Raw genomic sequence first — 26840 nt, forward strand, 5'->3', positions numbered from 1 at the left:
CCCATCACCTGCTGGCCACAGGTGGCATCTGTGCCCATAACCTGACCGTAGGTTCAGGCCGCAGGTAGATGCTGTAGGTTGGCCAATTGTGGGCCAAACTTTTAACTTAAATTTTAGTCCCACAAACACTTATATATGACCTAAAAAAAACCCCACCTATATTTAAACAATGATAACCTCATTCTAACTCATTCTAATCCTCAAAACTTCACTTTCCCTTTGAATTCAAACTTCCTTCTTAAAAAACTAACTAACCCCACACTTAAGTAAAGGCTAAATTGTAACTTGTTTGAGATACCAACTTGCTCCAACACACTAAAAACACATTCCAACTTTGGTTTGATTGACTTCTTCATTATTCTCTTTCGGTTCTTCATATAAAAGGTAACTTTCTAAGCTCTTATTAGTTATGTATTGATCTATCTATTGTTTAAACAAGTTGATATGTATATTCCATAGCAAAATATAAAGAAACAATCATGTTTGTAAGTAGGATCCTTGAAGTAGCCTAAAAACTTAATGTTGGGTCTTGTTTTGAAGAAAAATCTAAAGTTAGGCTCCAACCAGAAGTTAAACTTGAATGAATGAAAGTAATATCAATAGTTGAGCATGTTTGTTTGCTTTGAAAGCTGTGATTTATGATAAGTGTGTGTAGATTTGACTTTTTTGAATTTAAAATAGGTTATAGGGGTGTGAAAATTAAAGCAAAATTTGCACTTTTTGAATTTTGAATTTTGAATTTTTCTTCAACTTTTACTATCCCTCACTTTTGTTAGAAATTAATGACTAGTTTTTCAGGTACATATGGCACCTAATGCTATAAAGAAAATGAAGTTCATTACTTTGAAGAGATAAGTAGAGTATCCTGAGCGTAGCGGTTCAGTGGAGGAGTACTGGAGGTAGTGATGTAGAGATGCTGCAGTTGAGGTAACATGTAGAGTCACGAGAAGATAGACTCACCAGGCTGCTAATTCATCTATAGCCTAGCCCAACATGAATTCAGCTAGGATTTCACCACCACACACTTCTCCACCTGATTATGATAATAAAGAGAAGGAGATAGATTCTGAGTCTACATTATAGGTTGCCGCTCAGACCCTCAGTCTGAGGAGGGGTACCTAGATTTATCAGATGAGGTAGAGTAGGAGGAGCCATATGTAGTGCCCTAGTCTGATGAGGGTACCACTACACATGTACAACAGAAAGATGTACCCCAGTCTAAAGGGGGTATAGAGCAGGATACCCATGATGAGTTAGTACAGCTGGGGTAGAGTCCTCTTCCCGCACATGCTTATGATACACCTTCTAATGAGGGACATCAAAGGTGGTGTGTGCTAGGGATGCAGGAGATATTTACTATTAACAGTCATATTTGGAAGGAAGGAAGGCCTACGAGGTATATTTATAAGGAGCAACATATTGACCTTTCGAGGCTAGATCGAGTACCACAGTTGTGGGCAGTATTTGAAAAATATCAGCTAGAGTGGGATGACTAGACCTTTCGGTTCTTATATCTCGACTATAGTACAAATATTTTATGCACCCTACAGATCTACCGTGGTCCTTCCTATGCACAGACATCTAGGCTTGATTAGATTTCCTAAAGAGCCACAGCTTGAGCACACATAGGTTAGAGGGGTCAGAGCTGACATATCTATAGAATCTATCCGTAGAGCTATCTTAGTCCCAAATTATATTGCTCCTGTATCTACAGCTGAGTGTGACCATAGACTGAGGATTGTACATGATCGACATATCATGTGGGAGACTAAGCACTTATGCGAGAATGTTGAGATGGCTAGGTGGATAGCCAGTTATATTTTACCTCTGGGTGATGTGACCCCATGGATTGAGTATATGCTATAATCAAGAAGGGCCTAATGACATTTGAGGCCAAGTTTTGGTGATTGTTGCATAGATACAAATTTATACTTATAATGCTCAACTCACTCTCATGATTGAGGGGTGAGGCGGTCATTTTCAATAACCCAACTAGAGTTGCAGTCGAATCCACAATGAGCGAATTATAAATTTCAACTCCTATGGGTGCTCTAATTACTAAAAGGTTGCCTGGAATTATAATAAACAAAACATTTAAAATAAAATAGAGGGATTAATTTGTATTAATTTTCAACAACCAATGCACGAATATGACACTTTTGATTTAAAATCAAGATTAAAGAGGATCTTGGGATTATGTCTACCTAAAGGTAAAGCATGTGGGTTGATGATGGTTTAGCATGAAGCTTAGTTGTTGACCAAAGGATAGGCTAGGTCAAAAGTCATTGTAGTTAATCTTTTAATAAAACTACATCACCCATTGGCTCTTTTGAGCACCTAACAAGTGTGCAATTCATAATCAGCCAAAACCTCAATCAAGCATCCCTATTTCTATGATGATGCTCTTGACATGATTTACACTCCAGTTACACTTGTTTCTAAGATTGCAAAAGATAGTAAACCATAGGCTCAATTATGCACTATTACCTTGTCCCTCTATAACCGTCTTTCAAGGATGTTATGGGTTACCTCAATTTCACATTTATCCCTCTTTCAAGAACGATGAAGGGTTTTTAGAGTTTAAGGTTTTCCCCATCAAACCTAATTGGAGAATTGGAGTTTTTACCCATCAAATTCCAACTCATTAACCTAAGAAATGGTGGAATCAAAACTCAACATGTAAGAATGATGCAAACACAACAACACCCACACACAATTACACTTTAGTTCAACATAATCCCAAGACTAAATTACTTAGCTACTCAAAAGTAAAGAAGGAAATACCATAAGGATTATCTAAAACATTCATTCTTCAAAAAATTACTAAGAAATTAAGCCTCCAAGAGCAGTTACACACGTGCCCAATTTGGGTTTCTTCCTTTCAATTCAAAAATATCTAAGAGGTAAGCAATACCTAAAGAAGAAAGGGTTTTTACCAATATATGATTTGGGATTCATCTATGGAATTTTACAAAACTACCTTGGGTCACATTCCCATTGAACTGCGATCGCGTAGGTTTGACCACGATTACGGCTATGCAACTACGATTGTGCTCTACGATCATACTATGTTCAACATCTTGACTGACAATGACCATAGAATAAGGACCGCGATCGCAGTAACTGAGGCTGAATAATCCAGGTCTCCAGTTGAAATCCTTTGCTTCCATTTGACCCTTTTTTAGCTTTGATCCACATCTTTTCACTTTCTCAACTATATGCCTGCAAAATATAGTTATTAGTGAATTTATATCATGATGATGTCTCATTTTCTTATAAAAAACATGGTATTATGTGCAAATGTTTGGTACAAATGAGTGGTAAAATCACCACTTTTCAACACCCCAAGTTAAGACTTTGCTTATCCTCAAGAAACACCACCCTTTTCTATAAGACAATTTCACATGTATTCCTTCATTCTGTCACCCAATGATCAAAATGACTTAAAATTGATGGCTGCCACAAATAGCTCTTTGCACATAGGAAAAATGGTTTCAAAAATACCCCTCAAGAAAATGGATTATCTGAAAGATGCATTAGACTTTTAGGAGCAACCATGTAACAACCACTAACACTCTAGAAATAACTCACTTGTTGACTACAACCAAGTTATACCCCTTTTTATCTCATTGTACGGAGGATGACAAAATTACCCACCTTAACTTGTTTGCATGTCTTCTCATAAGAAAGAAGATTTCACACACCTTGTTAATAATCACACAACAAAGAATTTTAAGTGCAGACACTCTTTCTCTCAAGAAATTCTCCATTCTAACAAGTGTCATGCCATAGGCTTACCCCTATTATTCTATTGCCACTATAATGACCACACTAGGTTGGGAATCACAAAGGACTTTTTGAGCATGTAATATAGATTTAGGGAAGGGTAGGATATCAACTTAGGACAATAGGGATAAACTTTCCTTGAACTTCTACATCATAATCTCTTTGCCTTTTTTTTTGCTATTAGGCCACTTCTTTTTCTTTTACTATTTTGCCTATTTTGCCTTTTCTTTGCTTTCCCACTTTCCTCTTTTTCTCTCTCTTTTTTTTGTGCATAAATAATGCCTTTCATTACTTTGTGGGATCTTTTCTTTTTTCAAATCAAATGGTTTATTTGCTTAAGCACATCAGCATCTTTTTATGAATTCGTGGCCCAACTATATTTCCTTCAATTTACACCACCCCCTACTTAGGCTTTTAGCCTCAACTTGTGTCCTAACTTCAAAGAGGATAGGTTTGAAAAGTAGATAAATAGAAAGGTCAGTGCTTGTAATGTGTTTGTCAAAGAACAGTCCAAAGGCTCAAAGAGGGTGACTAGGGGTAACTCCTATGTATTAGTAGACTTTTTAGGCTAGAGTGGGCTTCCAATGTTAGAAAATGGACTATGATCATTTGACCAACCAAGAACAATCAAAATTTAGCTTTGAAAGACTAATGAGGCAAGTTATAGATGGTACAAGTACACATGAGATATAGGCAATTAAGCTCACACACATGGCATGCGAATCTGGTCAAGGGGGTTTAATTTTTCATCCTGCTCGAGGCAAGAATGGAGTATTCACTATTATTCTAAAGTCAATTTTTGGATTCATAGAAAGAGGAAAAGTTTTTTTACAAGGTTACTCACGTTCATGCCCTCGAATTTTGCAAAAAATTTGGATGAAAGGGGTTGTTTGTTTTGCATTCGCACCACGCATAATTTGCTAATCACAGTAACAACCCAAGTTGATGTCTTACATTATGGATCTAATATGAGAGGACCACCCACATGGCTACTTAGACTTTGCCAATGGGTATGAGTGCAATCCCAAAATCATTAATGCCATAGGTACTCAGACTTCACTTGCATTGACCATGATGCCATGGGTACTCAGACTTACTCCATATCCGTGGTTAAAAACCCAATCACAATTATTTTTGCTTAAGAATGTTGTCATTCAGTCTATCACAGGGAAAAAATCATCGATTAAAACTAAACTAAAGTACCAAACTAAGAACAAATTAACTAATCCATGCAAATGTGGATGCCATCAGAGTGCCCGAATATTACAACCCAAATAAAACTAAGAATCATCCAAAAGAGTAGAAAAGTATGATGAAATATCAATAATAAAGGCCCAAATCAAATAAATAAGCAAACATCCCCAACTGAATGGATAGCAGCATCTCCACTGCATAAATAATCAAGGATAAAATAGATAAGGGTTTTCCTTAAAACCGCATTAAGGGATGCTTTGACTCTCAGATTCTACATCATCATCATTCTTCTCAAGATTGGTCCACTAAGTTAGGGACTCATCATCACTCTTTACCCAAGAGTAAGGAAGTCTATCTCGGGGTTTTAGGACCTTTCATAGACCCTTCACCCCCTTCTTTATAAAGAACCAATCCTTCTTTTTCTCTGTTGTAACCATTTTTTATGTTTAATCCAAAGGTCTCAGTATGACTCTACCAAAGAGGAGTAGGCTTTCTCAAGATTAGAAATGGTAACCTCTTTCTTCTTTTGGTTCTCCCTATACTTGTCATAATCGGTATATGACACATATGAATGATAGGTGGTGGAAGGCTCTCCCGGTCCTTGGGGAAAACTAGACACAAGCTCCTTGATGGCTGCAATATCAACACCAATCTCCTCAAGAAGTTTGGTAGTGGTTGTCCTATAAGACTCAGGCTTAATACATGCTGGATTTTTCAAGTCAATCTTTCACTTTTTTCCTTTGCCAAGTGCACCCTTTTCTCAAATACTCAAGGGGTAGATATGAGCACAAAGATACACCCACATATCACTAGCATACTCTTTAACCCCTTCTCTCCTGTAAAGCTCAATAATAAAAAAAGGGAAGAAGAGATGCGCACCACCTTGGTTCTTGAAATGATCCATTTCATTGACTACAAGCTGACCAACATACAAAAGGATGCCGTCTAGAATGCAAGTAACCATTCGAGCACGCAGATCTAGGACTACTATTATGTGGGTGAAAGGAGAGACTCATCTACAAATAATGTGTATCCATACCTGAGCCTTAAAAGTAAATTCGCTTATAGAGATGTTTCTTTTAGTCTTTTCCTAAGACACTTCCTTTTTGGGGCATAGCCATTGTGCCAACCAACTCCCTAGTTTACAACTCTTTGCTTTGAATTCACCTATGTCTGTATAATGGAGCCCATAAACATCATTGATTTGTTTAGCCCCAACTTTCACTGATTAGCCCCAAATCTTAATAGTCATATTGAATGGGTCCGCGAGGGACACTTCACTGATGTTATCATTTGCAACATAAAGCTCTGGAGCAAAGCATTGCCACCCTATGGCTTTAAGTTTTTCATGAAATGCTAGTAGTTTCTCTGACACATTCTCCAAGCAAATACCTCTTTTTGAGAGCAGCTTTGTCCTTGGAAGATCACTATAGTAGTGAGTGTGGCACTCTGGTACCATGAATCGGATATGATCATACTTGCCCATGAGGTTGTCCTGAAAACACTAGGCACTCATTATATCAATCAATGGCATTTTATCATGCAAATTGTACCTCATTGTTCACTAGTGCTCATTGGAAAAGGTGCTTGATGAAACTAGGATGAAAATTTGGGAGTGCAAGATTTTTGGCATGGTAGGGAACTAGCCCCGGTTACCTCAATCGCGGGTCAAGACTGCAATTGCATTGTCGCGATCGTAGACTGTGACCAAAGTCATGATACCTGATCTTGGTTTTATGCTAGCTTCCTATGTTTTAATCTCTCCCATGTTTTTAGGCTACTAGCATAATCTACAATATGGATTTACAGAAAAAACAATTGATCAATGTGAATAAGAGTTTGAATGTGCCCTTTTGAATGCAATTATCACTATTGCAAGTTCATTTGGGAAACGTGTCAAACACTTAGTATGCACATCTTATTTGTCTACTCTTTCCGCACATTATTGGGTACTCAAGATTTCCCCACTTGTGTGCATACCTTATTCAAGTATCCATCACCAAACCAACACCAAGTATGACAACATGGAAAGCATAACAATCAAAACTTTAGGCCCTCCATTAATAATGTAATCTAGGGACTATTTTCAAAAATAAAATCATAGATTCATGATACCCACCAAAGTTGTGATGCAAGAGGGAAACAAGGATGCTATTGGAGAGCTCACAAACTTGCCCAAAATCTAGCCCAAATTATAGAGTACAATTATGAAAGGGAGTGTGAGAGAAATAACATAAATTAGGGATTAACTGGCTGAAGTGAGCGCGATCGCGGTTAGGTGGCCGCGATCGTAAACACACGGGTGACCATGATCGCTATAACTGAGAGCAGTTCTGCTCTTCTATTTTCCCCTGTTCAGTTCTTTGCTTAATTTTTACCATTTTTTCCATTGTTAAATTATTCAAAGCATCTTTCCAAGCTCATATAACGTACTTCCATAGTGCTAAAAATGCATGAGTTATTCATATGCAAAAGATAACATCTATACTACAGAAACATGATAAGAGGATACAGGCTACTTTTATGGCATTTGTGGGTTGGCTGCCACATAGCGCCTTATTTATCATCATGGCACAACATATTTCTTCTCTAATATTTAAGGTGGGTCATCAACCACCTTATTATTATCCCTCTCATTCTCCACACCCACCACAAAAATAACTTGGAGCTCTGTGGTATGCTTTTTTATCTTGTATATTTTGAAAGAGACCTCATCCTCTTATACCCTAAACTTTATTTCCCCCATCTCTAAATCGATAATGGCCCTTCCGATGGCTAAGAAAGGACGACCAAGGATAATAGGTACCTCTTGGTCTATTTCACAATCCAATACCACAAAGTTCACGGGGAGTATAAAGTTATCCACTTTAATAAGGACATTAAACAAAATTCCCACTAGACTTTTGATGGATCGGCCCGCCATGAGAACTCGCATAGAGGTCGGTGTAGAGAAATCCAATCTGAGCTTCTTTAGATGATAAAATCCATTAAGTTGATGCTCACACCAAGTTCACATAGAGCTTTTACAAACTTATACGTCCCGATTGTGCAAGGGCTAGTGAATGCTTTGGGGTCATCTTTCTTTTTCACAACCTTACTATCCATGATAGAATTACACCCATGAGTCACCTAAATGGTGTCCCCTTTAATAAGTTTCTTCTTAGACATCAACTTTTTCATTAGCTTAGCGTATCTTAGGATCTCTTGGATAGACTCAAGCAACGGAATGTTTATCTATAGATTGCTAAGTTTTGCCATGAATTTCCTCAATTTGTCACCTTTTTCTTTTTTATGCAATCATTGAGGGAACTGGGGAAGAACTTGGATTATGGGCCTTGCTTCACTTTATAGCTTTTTATTCTCAACCCCTTCTTTAGCACTTTTATCGATTTCCTTCTTATCATTTCGTTCTTGACTTTGGGGTAACACCTCTTTTTCCTTTACTTTGGGCATTTTCTCAATTATGTCTCCTTTAGAGGGTTCATCAAGGGTCTTTCCACTCCTTGTGACAATTTCTAGAACTAAGGAATCATTCTTTCGATTAGCAATCGTGTTACTAGGGAGTCCACCTCTAGGCCTACTATTTAGTTATGTGGAGATTTTCCTGACTTGGGTCACCAATTTCTTAATAGAGGTGGAGTGAGACACTACGGTTTGGGAAAGTTGAGAAAAGACACCTTTCAACTCATGTACCATTTTGTTTGTACCTTCTACTGTATTTAATATTCTTGCTAACACATCCTGGATCTTGAATTTTTTAGGGTCAATTGCACTTGACTCCTTGACCTTAGCTCGATCATGAGGGGGAAAATAACGGTCATAATTGTGTTCCTGATCTCTCTAATCTTTATCACTCTCACAGTCCATCCAACCTTGGTCCCAACTTGCCTTTGATAGGTGGGGCGGGAACCCCCCAAGTAGTTAGCCAAATACCAGATTTCCTCAGCTAACTTCTTTGTTTCTTTAACATCTTCATAAGATTTTGATGCCTAGGTGTTTACCACTTTCACTGGTGCACCCATAACATGCTTTGTCAAGAGTTCAAGTTGGATCATCATTTTTGCCATGTTGTCCTTCTTTTCTTCATTCTGCTTTTTTTGTTCATTATCGACCATGGAAGTAGTAGAAGGGATCTTGGGATCTTCAATTTCTCGGGTATGCCAACCCCAATTTTTCTTTGACACTTCTACAATCAATAGAAAGGTTGCATGGTGGTGCAACTTTAGTAGGGAACTGCCCGCCATATTATCCACCACCATTTATTTAATGGATCAAGGGCACGGTAGAAGATCTCGAGAAGGATCTTCTTCGAGAATTTATGATTTCGGCTTTGACCTATCTTACCATTAAACCTCTCCCAAGATTCAAATAATGAATCTCCATTTATTTGTCCAAAATTCACACTCTAGTCTCATTTTTAAAGCATTTTTATGGTGGGAAATATCTATCAAGAAACACCATAGTAAGCTTTTCCCAAGATGTAATTGAGCCGGGTGGAAGTGAGGGGAGCCATAAAAACACCTCACCCATTAGTGAGAATGGGAAGAGGCAAATTTGAATGGATTCTTAAGTAATGTGTGATATATTAAATGGCACACACACTTTCGCAAAATTCTTCAAATGGATATTTGGGTCCTCAAAGGCTTGACTCCCATACAATCCTTTCATTTACAATATGTGAACATGACGTTAGTCACATGGAAGACTCCGTTCCTATTAGTTTGTGGGATACGGATTGAACTTATTTGTCTTGCTTTATTTAGTGGTCCCTCATCATCTAGAGGGGCATCAAAGGGGCCTATATTTCTTGCTCTATCACTCATTGCTGTATTAAGACTTTGATTGTCTAAAAAAGATCAAAAAAACAAGTAAAGTAAATTATACCACCCCAAGTATTCCCCAAGAAAGAAACACAACGAACAAGTAAAATTTATATTCCTCTCCTCGACAAAGGTTCCATTTTGATAATGCTCAACTCACTCCCATGATTGAGGGGTGAGGCGGTCGTTGTCAATACCCAACTAGAGTTGCGATCAAATCCATAATGAGCAAATTATAAATTTAAAGTCGTATGGGTTCTCTAATTTCTAAAAGGTTACCTGGAATTATAATAAACAAAACATTTAAAATAAAATGGGGGGATTAATTTGTAATGATTTTTGACAACCAATGCATGAATATGACACTTTTGATTTAAAATCAAGATTAGAAAGGATCTTGGGATTATGTCTACCTAAAGGTAAAGCATGTGGGTTGATGATGGTATAGCATGAAGCTTAGTTATTGACCAAAGGATAGGATTGGTCGAAAGTCATTGTAGTCAATCTTTCAATAAAACTACAACAATGTCACCCATTGGATCTTTCAAGCACCTAACAAGTGTGCAATTCGTAATCACCCAAAATTTCAATCAAGCATCCCTATTTATAGGATGATGCTCTTAACATGATTCACACTCCTAATACACTTATTTATAAGATTGAAAAAGGTAGTAAACCATAGGATCAATTGTCCACCATTACTTTGTCCCCCTATAACCCTCGTACAAGGATGTTATGGGTTACCTCTAGTTCACCTTCATTCCTCTTTCAAGGATGATGAAGGTTTTTAGAGTTTGGAGTTTTCACCCATCAAAACTATTTGGAAATTTTGGGGTTTTCACGTATCAAATTCTAACTCATTAACCTAAGAAATGGTGGAATCCATACTTAAAAACTAAAAATCATGCAAACACAACAACACCCACACACAATTACACTTTAGTTCAACATAATCCCAAGAATAATTTAATTTACACTTTAGTTCAACATAATCCCAAGAATAATTTACTTAACTACTCATGAAGAAAGTAACGAGACATATACCCTAAGGATTATCCAAAACATTCATTCTTCATAAAATTACTAAGAAATTAAGTCTCCAAGAGTCGTTACATACTTGCCCAATTAGGTTTTATTCCTTTCAATTCAAAAATATCTATGAGGTAAGCAATACCTAAAAAAGAAAGGGTTCTTTCCTAAATATGATTTGGGATTCATCTATGCAATTTTACAAAACTGCCCTAGGTCATATTCCCACTGAACTGCGATCGTGCAGGTTTGACCGCGATCGTGGCTATGCGACCGCAGTTGTACTCTATGATCATATTATACAAACCATCTTAACTGACCATGACTATGGACTGAAGACCATGGTTGCGATAACTGAGGCTGAACTGCTCCAGGTTTCTAGCTAGACTCTTTTGGCTTCTATTTGACCCCTTTATAGCTCCGATCCATATCTTTTCACCTTCTTAACTATATACCTATAAAATGTGGTTATTAGTTCATTTATATAATGATGATGTCTCATTTTATCATACAAATCATGGTAGTGTGCACAAATGTTTGGTGCAAATGAGTGGTAAAATCACCACTCATCAGATACCCACTGCTTCGGACAATACATTGACGTGGGAGCGAGTTGCACTGGTTGCTTGTATGATGGCTGGTTATGATGTTGATTTTGTTTCCATCCTCAGGAATGAGTTACATAATAGAGCCTTTGAAGAGTTGACTAATCTTTCATTCCCTTATATGATTCAGAGGTTATGCAATTAGGCCGATGTACTTGAGATAGCAGGTGTAGACGAGAGGGTACTTGTGATGGAGACTCTGTATACTAGGAATATGAGGGAAATAGAATAGCTAGGCTCTTCTAGGAGATCAAGACAATAGAAAGTAGTACCACAGGCCTAGACTGAGGTCTCAGTATCTTGCACAAAGCTTGATGAGGCACATCAAAGTGATATGGGTGTTAGTATTGATATAGAGATAGGGGAGTAGAGAGAGGATCCAGACTCCATTACACAGGTCGAGAGGACACCAACTGCTTTTTCCTCAGTCCTGACCTCAACCTTAGAGTGGGTGGGTGTACCTTCAAAGCCTACTCACCCATCTACTACATCTCTTACTTTAGGTATGATTACTATATATAGTGAGTTTTTGCAGAGCTTAGTGGATATCTAGAGGGCCACAGATGCTAGAGTAAGGATTGTTAAGACTGAGATGACTACCATCTACGAGCAGATGAGATCAGGGGTTAGGACTATATTTGAGTAGGCACAGGCCTGATCGGAGGTCACACTAAGTGTTGAACTCTCTAAGCTATGTTCTTACTTTTAGACATGGCTCGATAAGTTTTAGAGATAAGTTATAAATTGATACATAGAGACAGCTGCACCAGATCTAGCCTAGATGAGTGAGGAGTTTAATGTATTACGATCAGAGATACATTCTCTCATGGAGAGCCATATTGTAGTCACTCCCTCGGTTATCACTCTGGTGGTCCAGATATGACCTACACATGCACCAAGAGAGTTGATTTATTTGTGGAAGGTGATGAAGAGGTCCTAGCAATTAGGGAAAAGAGAGGTCTAATAGATGACTTGCAGGACCCCGATTTACCGTATGACCAGGATATTAAAAAGGCTAGGAATAATTCAATAGAGTTTTCATTCATATATAGACAGAGGCGTTCATCTATAGTAGTAGGTGCATCGTCGCCACCACCGCATCCGCCAACTAATATGCCCCCATCTGGGGATGCTCTTGATTTAGGCACCTAGTGCATCCCAGGTATGTTCTTACTTCCCTCTATTTTACTTTCTTTTAGTGCATTGAGAAAAATGCACAATTTTTTGTTGGGGATAGGTATACCATGCCATCGCGAGATTTTGTTATCGTGCTTCTTTTTCTATCAGTCGCAGTATGATTGTAGAATTGACATGTCTAGGATAATTTTATGTTGTATTTTATGTTATTTCATATGGTGTTTTGTTTTTTGTGTAATTAGGAGATTTTAAGTATTTAGTGCAAGAGTAAAGTTTTTACTAATTTTTGATACCCCTAAAAAAATTTGTGTTTTAGAACTATGTGAATGTATATATATGTGAACATTATGGATCTTGTTATGGCATTAGGATTAGGGACATGATAATCACTTTCTAACAATTGCATGAAATGGATAGGTAGTAGTTGGTAATGTTGACTCTGTGTTATGTGTGTGTGAGTTACTACGTAGTTCCTTTTGTGTATCAAAATCAAAACTTTTTTGGTTAGTCTTGCCTAGGTTGAAGGATAGTCAGTTAAAAAAGGATCATAGACCATTTTTTACTTTAGTCTACTTTTAGCCTAAATGACATTCCATGTGTAAATTATATCCCTTGGTCCCTATTTTGAGCCTTGTAGCATATTATCTTGTTTCACCACTCACCTTCTCATTTATTATACAACGAACCTATTTTAGCCCTGGTCCTCCTTAGACATTGTACACCTCAACTCAAGTAAAATGCTTAAGTTAAGGGTGGCTATCATAGGGGTGTGTAACGTAAAATGGGTATGAAGAAGGGTAAAATAAGCGAAAAATGTTAGTAGGGATTGATGTGGTTTTAAAAAAAATAAAAATTACGCAAAAGAGAAAAAGAAGGAATCAAAGACCACACCCAATTTGAATGTGCAGTAAAGAATATAAAGGGAGAAATAAGGGTGGAGTAAAAAAAAAATTTCTAGTAAGTGAGACCCCAAGGTTAGTGTAGTTCGAAAGAGGCTTAGTCACTTGATCTTTCCATATGTACCATACCATCACCCAAGCCTACATTACAAGCCAATAAAAGTCCTATAGTGATCGTAACTTAACTATCTGAATGCTAAGGTAAAGAAAATAAGGGCAATCCTATGGTATTTGACATGCATTGATTGGAAATTCTATTTTAAGTGTGAGTGTCTACTGGTCGTCCTTGCATTGACATGCATAATTTGATATGAGTAAGTGGGACATCCTTGTTGTGAGGGCACTTAAGTCATATTACTAGCTATTTGCTTGTTTTGGGTAGTGTAACTTATATATATGAGTTGTTGTTTCTTGCCAATTTAATTGCCATTCCTTGATCCCATTGTGTCATATTATTATACTTCATGTTCATACAAAATTGGTTTTGAAAAATAAGATTGGAGGGGATGTTGTGTTTTGAGTTTAAATGTTGACTGACTGCTTTGAATTGCTTAGTTTCTCCTAGTTAAGCATCGTTTTTGTTTTTGTTGTGTTTTTTTGCCTGAGGATATGAAAACATTCTAAGTTGAGGGTGGTAATGTACTATATAAATATAGCACTTTCAATGCTTAAAACAAGGAAAAGATGTAAGTTTTTGATGTTATTTTGTTAGATATGATGCTTTTTGGGTATGTTTTGCAGGAAATCATGTTTTGGATGATAAATTTGTGAAAAAGATGTGTTTTCCTAGGTTTGGAGCAATTATGGATGTATAGGACACTTTTGACTTGATCGTGATCAAAGCATGTTCGAGAATCAAAGAAAAGCTGAAAATATGACTCCCGACATCTATTATGTCAACCTATGGACCCTAGGTAAGCAAAGCAAGTGCCAGAAGTCCAAAATCCCGAGAACTAAAATTGTAAAAAAAATTTATCAGGTACCTGCGATTTGTGCCTGCACCAAGGTCAGGACCGTAGGTACTACCTGCGCCCAGGTATAGACCACAGGTATAAACCACATGTGGCCACCAACCCAATTTTCTCCTATTTTGTTTGGGCTTTGATTTTAGGGTTTTCTCGTGTACTATAAATACCTTTTATGTGTTTTTAGTAGGAGTTATGCACTTTTGATATTCACAAACATATTTGATTTCAAGATCCGATTTTGATCTTGGAATTTTCTTGTATTGACTTTGGTTCTTTAATTCAATTACAGTTGTGGGTTTTATTACTTCTTATAATTTTGAATTCATCTATTCTTTAGAATATGAATGTTATTGAGTTCTTCACAAGCATGAGCTGCTAAATTGTGGAAACCCTAGTGGATTGACAAAGTAGGGGAAGTGATTTTGTTATTCTGAACCGATACCCATGCTTGTATTGCCTTATCTTTGTTAAAATAGTTTTCTTAATGGGCGCACACGTTAGGATCCTTCCTAGATATTGTTTCTTACTCGAAAAGAGGAGTAGTGACTAGGAAAAGATAAAGACAATAGTAATTTGGAGTTTAACTATCAATCTATGCATCTAGGTTCTATCTTAGTAAGATGGTCAGCTTTCACATAATAACTAGAGACTCAAAAGGTAATAGTTAACTGGGATCAAGATAAAGGTTAGTTGGGTAAAATCCTTCTGCTCGTCTAAAAGACTACAGAAGGCACATAACTTATCGATTCTACATACAAAGTATCAGGTTGGTTAAATAAAGCATGATAAGCCTACGAAGTCGAGAAGCTAGGGGTAACACAATCCTAGTGTTCACCTACACTAATTACAACCTATGTTAGTATAGTTACTTGCTCGAGTGTACTACAAAAAAAACCTATTCACTTTTCCTGTTCTGCCCGTTGACTACAACTGCTGAGATATGCAAAGCCACATGTTTCCTTGGGATTCGACCCCAACCTCTATTGGTTTCTATATTCTTACAGAGACCATATCATCATCTGATAGGAGGTATTGTTTGGATGTTATCAAGCCTAAAGTGGGTTAAGAGTCCACTTCTAGTCCTCAAATCTATTTTTAGATGTCAACAAGCCTCAATTAGCCCTAATATAGGGAATTTACCTAATATATGATAAATTAGGTCAATTATGCCTAATTAGAGTAACCTAATATGTTCTCATGCTAAACATGAGGAATAAAGTCTATTTTACCTAAAGCACAGGGGAACAAGCTAAGTGTTTCAAGCTTATGATATCCAAATAGACTAAACGTTTCAACTAACCCCAAGTCTTGAATTCCATCAACCAACCCTAAAACCCATCCCAAATCCAACATAATATCACAACTATATTATGAAGTAGATCAATCTAATAAGGGTTTACACCTAGCCTACCTTGACATCGAAGAAAGCTCAACAAACTATTAAACCTTTTATTTTCCCTTTCAAGAAGCCTCCTTAAGATGCTAAGCTCTAAAAAAACACATTCTACTCATCAATACAAGAATATCAATACCTATATTGAATGATTGTTCTTTGGGTCACACAAATCACCTCAAAACCCCAATATGGGTCCTACTTATGGAAATCACATTTTTGATGCCAACACATGATCAAGGAATCATAACCCTTAAGAAAAGGGTGAAAACCAAGCCAAATTGCGGCCAAAATTAGGCCCTCAAGCTATTTGGGTTTTTGGTCAAGAAATCACTAAAATCTCCAAGAAAAGGTTGAAATCTTACCTCAATTCAAAAGATAAATGTGAAAATAGATGTTAATCAAGCTCCCAAATCACCCACAAGTCTCCATTTTATGCTAACTCACTCTATTAGGGTTTTTCTCTCAAGGTATGGATGAAAATTTCCCAAAATCATGGAGAATGGGCACACTTTATACCCAGTCAAGGTCCTTAACTTTGGCTATCACAAAGGACAGATATGTAATTGCACTATCCCCATCCTAGACAGGCCAGTCACAATTGCAGAAAGGGCATGGCAATCTCACCATATCCTCTGTTCGAGGAGTCGCAATAGCCGCCCATGGTTGGCAATCATCGACACACCAAATAGCAGCTAGAACTTAGAAATTTTCCAAGTTTTAGTCATATCCTCGAGATTCATTTGAAATCTAATATATGCAAATGAACTATGTAACCACACTAGATTTGACACTTTGAATGCAATGGAAAAGTTAGATTTTCTATTTGAGATTGTTTCGATCAAATATGGGTCCCACACTCAAATTTCTTATTTTCTATCTTTTCAACCAATAGATTAAAATGGACTCGGTGCATCGGGACACGAACCAACATCTACCTAGCCTAAAATTGATATTCTGGAGATGATGGTGTAGTCAAAATTTCCATTTGGGGTCATTTCTCTAAATTTTTTTACCAGTTTATATTTGGAACTAACGAATACTACAAAAAGGGAATTAACTCTAAAAACAAAACAAACTATCTAGTAACCAAGTGGAAGCTCCAACAAGTCATAGATGACTTAGAGTAGCTATGGAAAATCTCTAATAGAAAAAATGAGAAGAAATATAAAAAATGACCTAAAGGTTCATTACATCGGTATGACATGGGTTATTGATCTTCTTCATGAGCATCACATGTGTATGTATGACACAACATGTTTCTATCCTTAAATATTTTGCCGGCTAATCAACATGATAAAATAAAACAACTTTTTACCAACCGACCAACCAACGTCACATGTTTCAATTGAGGAGTTTGTAGCTATTTTTCTTACTATTATTGCACAAAATGATAGTCAGCGGTCGACAAGTGAACATTTTCAACATTCTCTTAAGATAGTGAACCAGCACATTAGAAGAGTAGCTAAAGAAGTTAGTCGACCAACACCAATAATTATATGTCCAAATAATATGTCAAGCGTACATCCAAAGATTCTACAGAGTAGTTGTTGATTGCCTTACTTTAAGGTAAAATTTAAAGCTATTTTTTAAAGGACTTATCATATTTGTTTAGATTTAACAGTTTTATAATCATATTTGATAGGGTTGTATTGGTTCAATTATTGGGACTTATGTACAAGTGGAGGTGCAAAAGGATAAGCAACAAGCATATCAAAACTGTAAGGTATTCACTTCACAAAATGTCTTATATGCATGTGATTTTGATATGTGGTTAAAATTTATTGTAGTTGGTGGAAAAGGTACTCCACATGACTGTAGAGTACTTGACAATGTGATAATTAACCCAGAGGTAAAAGTTTATTTTCCACCATACGGTATATATTATGATACATAAATCCTACGTTATTATGAAAGATAAATATTATCTTTAACATAACTTGAAGTACATTAATTTTATTTAATAATTATGATAGATAAATATTATGTTATTGATGTTAGTTTGTGGAATACGAAAGAATATTTAGCTCCATTCAAAGGAATATAGTATCATTTGTAGGACTACAGAGGAAGTAAAAAAGATCCTAAAAATGGAAAAGATTTTTTCAATTATAGATATTCATCTCTATGCAATGTGATTGAGAGAACATTTGGAGTATGAAAAATTAGATTTAGAATATTACAACAAGACATGAACAACTATGATAGAGAAATACAAGTTAGGGTTGTAATTGTTTGTGCCGTCTTGCACAACTTTTTGAGGGAACATCAAAGCAGTGATAAAATATTTACAGATTATGAAGATGATGGTGTAGTTGTTGATGAACCTAGTGAATAACTGGTTAGGATAAACAATGTTTCTATGAGAAATACATTTCTGATGAGAAGAAATTATTCACACCGTGTGGAAGGATTATATTAAAGAGTAACTTAAAGAGTATTGGATGAATTTTTGCATGAAGTTCCTTAACTTTTATCTCCTAATGTGTTATCACCTATTTTTTCTAGTTTGTCTAACATTTGTGCATCACCTTGAAGATATGTTATTCAAGTATGACACTTATGCCATTATAATCCTGCTTACTACCATTTCACAGGAATAACACAGTAGTTTCTGACTTTGTAATGCTTGAAAATTTAGAGTATTGTGATCATGCCCAAACTACACCTTTAATTTAAAGATTATGTACTCGCTGTCAAATACAGTAACCTAACAAAAGTTGGGGTCAAATCCCAAAGAATTTTGTGGATTTATGGCTCTTAACTATTATAGTCAATGGGCAGAACTAGAGAGTAAATGAAGGGTTTGAAGTGATTATATTGAACAAGTAGCGAATATTAAATTTGGTTGTAATTCAGTCATAGACAAACACTAGGGTGGCTCAATCCAACTATATAACAGTTGTGCATATAGAGTCTGGTAAGATAGGTATAACCAACTGCCTCTTGGTACCATTTGGTAAATTTCACTCATCTTCTATCGGTCTTAGAGTGTTGTATTACTAACCCTTACCTTGGACACTAATTACAACTATAGCTTTTTGGTTTCAATTTTATTAGATTGGAGTTAATTGGATTGATAAGATAGTTCAAGTAAGCTCATATCGACAATTAAGCCCAAATCACCATTGTGATTCCCTTTTCACAATCTCTACCTCCCTCTCAGGTTCATAGTATAGGTTAGATCCAAACATGAGCACCCATTAAGAAATCAATCAAAGTAAAGGAAAATCCTATCTATGCAACAATAATACTATAGAAGGATTGAATATTTCCCCTACTTCATTATGTAGCCAAGGTTCCCACAACCCTAGCTAAGAGAGATTAGCTACTCATGATTGTGTAACAATTAAACAAATTCATGTTTGAAGACATTAAACAATCACACAATAATTAAAAAGTTAAAAACCCAAAACTTTAAATTAATTAATAACCAAAATCAATGCAGTCGAATTTGAAGACCAAAGATGAATCTCATAATCAAATATATGTTTGTGAGTATCATGAAAGTGTAACTTCTACTAAAAATAGATAAATGCTATTTATAGTACATGTGGAAACCCTAAAAATCAAAGGCCAGAGAAAAAGGGACAAAAAGGGTTGGTGGCTACTTACTTGGTCCATAGGTGATCTGCCAGTAGGGACAAGTACCATATGCAGTCCACATGTAGACCCAGGTAAGTGCCAAAAAATTTTCCTGCACTATTTGCTCTCAGGACTTTGGACTTCTGGCAATTACTTTACCCATATATGGTCTGCATGTACTACATGTGGTCCGTATGTAGACATAGGTAAGTGTCAGAACATCTTCTTCTTCAGCTTTTGTACTCTTAGGATCTTCAATTCTAGTACTTACCTTAGTCACATATGGACCACATATACTACATGCGGTCCATATATAGACATAGGTAAGTGTCAGGCCTTCAAATTCTTGCAACCAAGCTTTTGAACTTCAAGTTTTAGCACGTTCTTTGATCACGTACATATGGTAAGTTCCACAAATGCCTAAAAATGATCAAGTAAGTAGCCAAAAGCCCCATCTTTCATATTTTGTCTAACTTAGAATCCAAAGCCTAGTTTCCTGCTAAACATACCCAAAATACATCATATCTAACAAAATGACCTAAGAAACTTGTATATTTTCATTATTTTAAGAGTCGAAAGTGCTATATTTCCATAGCACATAAACACCCTCAACTTAGAAAGTTTACATGTCCTCAGGCAACACAACACGAAAAACAAAACAAAACACATAATCTAAGTTATACAAGGCAGTCGATCAACATTTTAAGCTCAAACTATAATACCCTCATCTATTTCAACCTTTCAAAACCAATTGTGTGTGCATATGAAGCACAAAAATATGACACAATGGGATCAAGGTATGGTAATTACATTAGCAATAGACTATCATGCATGTATATACAAGTTACACTACCCAAACCAGGTAAACGGCTAGTAATAGGACTCATGTTCCCTCACAACAATGAAGTCCCACTCACTCTTATGAAATAATACATGTCAATGCACGGATAATCAAGAAACACTCACACTCAAAAGAGAATTTCCAATCAATATATGTCAAACACCATAGCTTGACCTTATTTTCCTTACCTTAATATTCAGACAGTCAGGTTAGGATCACTGTAGGACTTTTCTCAAGTTGTAATGTAGGATTGGGGGATGGTATGGTACATATGGATATCAAGTTACTAAGCCTCTTTGACACTACACTAACTTTGGCGTCTACTCATTAACCATCTTTCTTTTTATTATACCCTTATTTCTCCTTTTTATTCTTTATTACACATTCAGGTTAGGTGTGGTTTTCTTATTCTTTCTTTTTCACTTTTTCACAATTTTTTTTTTCTTTTTCTTTTTCTTTTTCTTTTATTTTTCTACACACTAATCTCTACTATTTTTTTTCTATCATTTTACCCTTCTGCATACCCATTTTACATCACATACCTCAATAATGGCCACCCTCAACTTAAGGGATTTGCCTGAGTTGAGGTACACAATGTTTAAGGAGAAACGAGCCAAAATGGGTTATAGCGACACAAATGGAATGGTGAAAGGTGTAATAAGAAAAATAGGCCATAAGGCTCAAACTTAGGGATCAAGGGATACAATTTACACATGGAAGGTCATTTAGGCTAAAAGTGGACTAACATCAAAACGGCCTATGATCCTTTCCTAGATCCTTTCCCAACCAACACTCCTATAACCTAGGTAAGACTAATTGGGCAGGTTCTTGTCTTAATACATAAAGGAAACCAAGTAGTATCTCACACACATGGCACAAAATCAATATCACAAGCTACTACCTATCTGGTTCATGCAATAGTTAGCAAATGATTATCATGTACCTAATTCTAATGGCATAGCAAGATCCATAATGTTCACACATATATATATTCACACAGTTCTTAAAATTTTAGAGGGGTATCATTTTTCTCAAAAATTAATTAAAAACATGACAACTACCCTAAATACTTAAAAATCTCCTAATTACACAATAACACAACATAATACAAAACAAAACACAATACAACACAAATTTTTAACCTAGACATGTCAGTTCTACAACCATACCACGGCCGATAGAAAAATAAGCATAACAACAAAAAAACCCTGACGACTATAGTATACCCTACCGCCAACTAAAAGACTATGCACTATCACCAATGTACTAAAATAATATAAAATAAAGGGAATAAGGAAATACCTTGGACATATTAAGCATTCATTTCATGAGCATCCCCGGGTGGGGGTATATCTACTAGTGGAGGTAGGGTGGTGGCGATGCAATACTAGAGGATGCATCCACTGCTATCTTAATACATCTCTACCTCTCAACAACTATAGACTCTACCAACTCATGTCTGGCCCTTTTTAGGGCCTGATCATATGGAATATTAAGATACTATAGGTCCCCCACATATCCTCTCTTGGTCACAATAATGGGAACCATATCATTATCAATCGCAAATAGGTCAAAATATCTGGGTCTAGGTAGAGGTGCGGACTGTACAATTGGGGGTATAAATAGAGGTATGGTTGATGTATGCCTCTTAGTCAATGAGCACAACTCAGCTCTAAGTATATCCATCTCCTTTCTCAAAGCTCTCAGATATGGCATCTCAATCATTATGAACCTGTCTACTATAATTTATCTCCTTTCTTAAAGATCCCAGATATGGCATCTCAATCATTGTAAACCTATCAGCTATACATCTCTCAAAAGCATCAATATGTGCATGTATATTAGTATGTAACTATGATATAGCACCTATGTATGCAGACTCCCATCGAGTCTTGGCCATCTCTAGTCTGTTCCAAACCCAAGGCCAGATCTGCTCATACAAAGTAGCCACCTTTGCCTCTATGTTCTCTAGTAGTCTAGTGGTCGGTCTCTGACTATCCACTAAGCTCTGCAAATATACATAAGAAACTAACACCATACCTGATGCAGTAGTCAAAATAAATAGGTGAGTGGTCCCTAAAGATATGCCAACTGGCTCTGAGGTTGAAGTCGGGGGAAATTTGGATATCGCTAGGTTCCCCTCATCCTGTATACTAACCTCAAGGGTTTCTCTCTTCTTCCCTATCACAAATCGATAACTACTCCCAATCTTCTCTTTATACCTTGCTATAATCTGTAGGTACTGATGGGCCCTCAGACTAGGATGGAGGTACTATAGCAGCCCCATTAGGTCTTCTAAGAAGGGTTGGGCCTGTAGGATCTTTCATTATTTTTGTTTGCATAGTGGATATAATTTATACTCTCTCATCAACTCTCATTATCTTTGTACACCAACATCATCACACAACTTCTGAATAAGGCAAGTAAAGGGCAAATTTGTCTTCTCCCTAAAGGTTCTATCAGGAATCTCATTCCAAAGGATGGCAACAAAGTTGATATCATACCCAACCATCATACTAAAATCAGGGAGGCTTTCTCCTTAGTCAATAAATTACTTGAAGTAGTCGAGAATAATCTGTATCTGATGATCAACCACCAAACCTTAGCAGAAAAAGTAAATGATGCCTTATTTATCATGTACTGTCCTTCGATCCAAGAGGTCTCATTTCCTAAAGGTGAAATATAGTTGGTGATCTACCTAGCTATCTCAACTCTCTCATGTCTATGCTCAGCCACCCTCATAATATGTATGTCAAGTGCGACTTTCAATCTGTAGTCATACTCTACTATGGATTGAGCTAATAAAAAGAAGAGTTGAAAATCTAGATGGTGTGAACTCAGGGTATGGTGATACTCAAGAAGATTCTAAGTTAGTAAGTATTCAAGTTCTTATATGATAAATAGTGGTGCTATAAAAAGTTAAGAATTATATCTTAGAAGTAAGTACTAACGGTGGGTTTTACACTTTTAGGTGTAGTCTTTCAAGGTGATTATCTATATGTAGTATTATATCTCGGACTCTTAGAGTAAAGTGGCTACAATTTAGTTTAGAGTTTATTAAAGGGGTCCACAGACTTAGAATGATGGCTTAAACCTAAGGGTGAGATGATAGAACAAAGAACAAAGACAGGCTCTTAGATTCTAGTACTGATGCCAATGTATTTTAGAACATTTGTAAGGGAGGAAGATGCCTGACCCATTCTGATCTTAGTGCAAATTTTTGTACTTCAATCCTCACGACATCTACTCAAGCCTCACAAGTTAGCTCCATGATCATAGCTCATATTCATGCATTTGCCATATAATCATGTATTCTTCAAGTTCCTAGTATAAGGAGTTCCAGTTCACTCAGCAGTACAAATCATATTCTATGAATTCATGAACTTCAAACTCAGGTTATGTAGCTCATGACTCATGTATTCATTCTTTGCAGTTTGTGCAGTTCCAGGAACTCGTGCTACACTATTAATGATCAGCGAAATAAGATTATGTCATGTAGGTCCTCAGGTTAGATCTCTTTAATGAATTTATTATATTGATATTCTATTCCTCAGGCCTCAATTAAGTTTCCAAGATATGTATAGTTTCATTCCCTACTTCAGGATCTCATGTTCTAACCTTTCAGTGACCTCTCCTTATGAAATAATAGTGGTGATGTGTAATTGCTTAGATAAGAGAGAGCAAATGTTTCATGTTAAGGAAAGATTGTTGTATGCTTGTTTTATCTAAGGCTATAAGTGTGAAGAAAGAATAAGGCAAAACTTTTAGTATATGTCATGGTTAGTTGAAATTTTGTGCGTGTTTTCTTGGGAATATTACATGAATGTTGTTATTGATAGAGGTATTAGAGAATATAGGAAATAGGATTTGGTGGGTTTTTTTGCCTAGAAGTTTATATGTGGTTATAACAATAGGCTTGAATGTTATGTTGGTGTATAAGTGGATGGATCCGTTATGAGCTAGTGAACTCCTAGTAAGAGGTTGAATTAGTTATTGAAATGGTAAAAAGAATTATTCTTGAGATGGGAGCTATGAAACATGCATGAGGTATCGAATTCATGGCTTAGACTGGTAGTACGGTGCTGTGTGTGGCACTCTATAATTTTGAGTTAGCATTGAACATGGTAAGAGTATGTAGTTTAACTCAGACTTGGGCTGAAGTAGTTATTCATACCTATATAAAAATTATAATTTTAATCAAATAAGCATGGTATTTAAGTGGACAAGTATGATTGAGAAAAGATTTAAGAAGTATGGCTAATTTTGAAAGTTAGAAGTTGCCTTACCTAAGGCATTGTAATTCTATCCTAGCTTATGTTTCAGAGGCCTATATTCCATGTTATCAAGTTGTAGTTATGTTGCGATTCCTTATTCAAATAACTTACTTAGATCATGCCCAAGAATTCTTTTGCTCCCTAATATTGATAGAACTTCTTAGAAAGTGTATTAAAGGTAATACTCCAGTTGAGTATAAAATTTTAGTATAATTTAGTCTGTACAGACCACAATTCATTCTAGCAGTCAAACAGATAAGCTCCTATAGTTATCCAACTTTCCATCTAGTCATACTATCTGAAGTTTCATGAGTATGACTATTCTATGAGGTAAAATATTTGCATCCATGCAAATTGTGAATTCAGTTCAGTCCATGCATCATGTCTACGATCTAGATACTTAGTCATGATTCAGTTCATAAGTGTTTAGTTAATGATCTCATTATTCCAAGTATTCCATCTCAAACATGGTAATACCCATTGTACGACCTTGGTCTGTTATCTCAGGATTTGTGCCTATATAATGTACTTGGCGATGCCATGAAGCCCTTGTTTCATTGATTCCTATACGTTTATTGTTGAGGGATAATTCCTAATGAGAAGTTACAAACTTTATTCCATCCTTAGTAACTCTTGGGATTTTGTTACATCAGTTATTACTTCGTAGTTCTATATGTATGATCATATCATGAACATTTCAAGTGAGTTCTAAACTCTCAGCATAAATCAGCTCCTTATAGTTAATAAAGTCAAATTAGCTCAAAAATCAGTTTCATGATGAAACTTATAATGTTCTAGCTAAGATACATCCTTTATTATGTCTACATTATTCCACACTTCTAAGTCTTTAACAAGTTTCTATCCATCATTCAAGGATGAATGATTCTCGGGGGAGATAATGTAACAACCTACATTTTTAGGCTAGATATTGAACTGTTGTTCCTATATGTGTAAACTTGAATCCCATGATTAGTATTTTAATACATGTGTCATGATCATTATCCTAGTGTGAAGAGTTCTTATTAGGTGAAAAATGTTCATAGGAATCACTTAGAGCAAAGTTGAGCTAAGAGCCTTTGACTCAGCCAAATTTTGGTATTTGATTCTACAATGGTAAATATGAACGTCTATAACATTTTTAATATGTGTAATTTTGCGTCTTAATACCCACTAAATTATAGATAATTGAATTATCTTTCCAATAATACCAATTTTGCCTTAATCCGATATCTGAGAGAAAAGTTTTGACCATCCTAAGGTCATGTATCGTATGGAAATTGCAAATACCCACTGAATGAGGTGTAATATTGGTGTGCACCGCACAACCTTAGGTCTTGTATTGGCTAGCACCTCACAACCTCAGGTGTACTTTTGGCATGCGCCACACAGCAATAGCAAAGTGCCAAAAGTTGCTTTATTTTGACTTAAATAAGGGCGTTGAGATCTTTTCACACTCCTAAACCATTCCTAAGCATTATTAAACAAATTTAGGGGTTTGAAAAATATGTTGTTTCCACTCTCTTAACCCCCAAAACATCCAGTATACGACTCAAAACCCTTCCCCTTTTCCCAAGAACCAAATTCAAGTTTCATCTCTTAAGAACTCAAGGCTTCAAGTTCCAATTTAAAATTTTCCTTCAAGAATTCATCCAATTGAGGTATGTGGGGTATTCATTAATTAATTCCTTTCACCCATTGAGCCCAAAAACCCTCTTTTAATTAAAGTATGAAGTTGCTCTAATTATGATCAACTTCCATGTAAACTATGAATTTTATCCATGTTTTCTCATTAATTTTACGTTCAAGCCAAGCTAATAGTTTTATCCCATGTGAATCATGCTCCTATATGTTTGAAGTTTCAAATGTTCAGTTGGCATCATGTCAAATTCTTTAGTTAGGATTTAAACTGTATAAACATGATATTTTCCCAAGGTTAACTCATTCCCATGTTTACATTCATGAAATTTATCAGACTATTGAAATATCTCATGCTTTGGGTCTTTGAATTATGACATCATGTCACTGTTTTTAGGTATTTCTATCAAATTTTGTTATCATTCAGTGCTGGCAGGTTATGAACACCTGATACCTATATGTTTACTTATGTTGCAGACTTTTTACGTAATGAGTCAGTCAACTCATAATTTTATTGTTAAACTCGGATTGTTATGATTATGTTAGGCACTATCAATTTACATGTTTATAATTAATTAAGAATCTGTATGCACTATTGTTTTCAAAAATACCATGACCTGAGCTTACTAGTTATCAGTGCATGTACTAGTTATTATTTCAGTGTCTTTCAGCTG

At 36.1% G+C, this 26840-nt stretch overlaps 1 pseudogene; it reads left to right on the forward strand.

The window, feature by feature from the left end:
• Positions 1–26840, forward strand: part of LOC107879141 — a 79766-nt pseudogene that overhangs the window by 9663 nt on the left and 43263 nt on the right.

This window comes from Capsicum annuum, chromosome 8 (assembly GCF_002878395.1).
Source record: "Capsicum annuum cultivar UCD-10X-F1 chromosome 8, UCD10Xv1.1, whole genome shotgun sequence".
NCBI classification, from domain to species: Eukaryota; Viridiplantae; Streptophyta; class Magnoliopsida; order Solanales; family Solanaceae; genus Capsicum; species Capsicum annuum.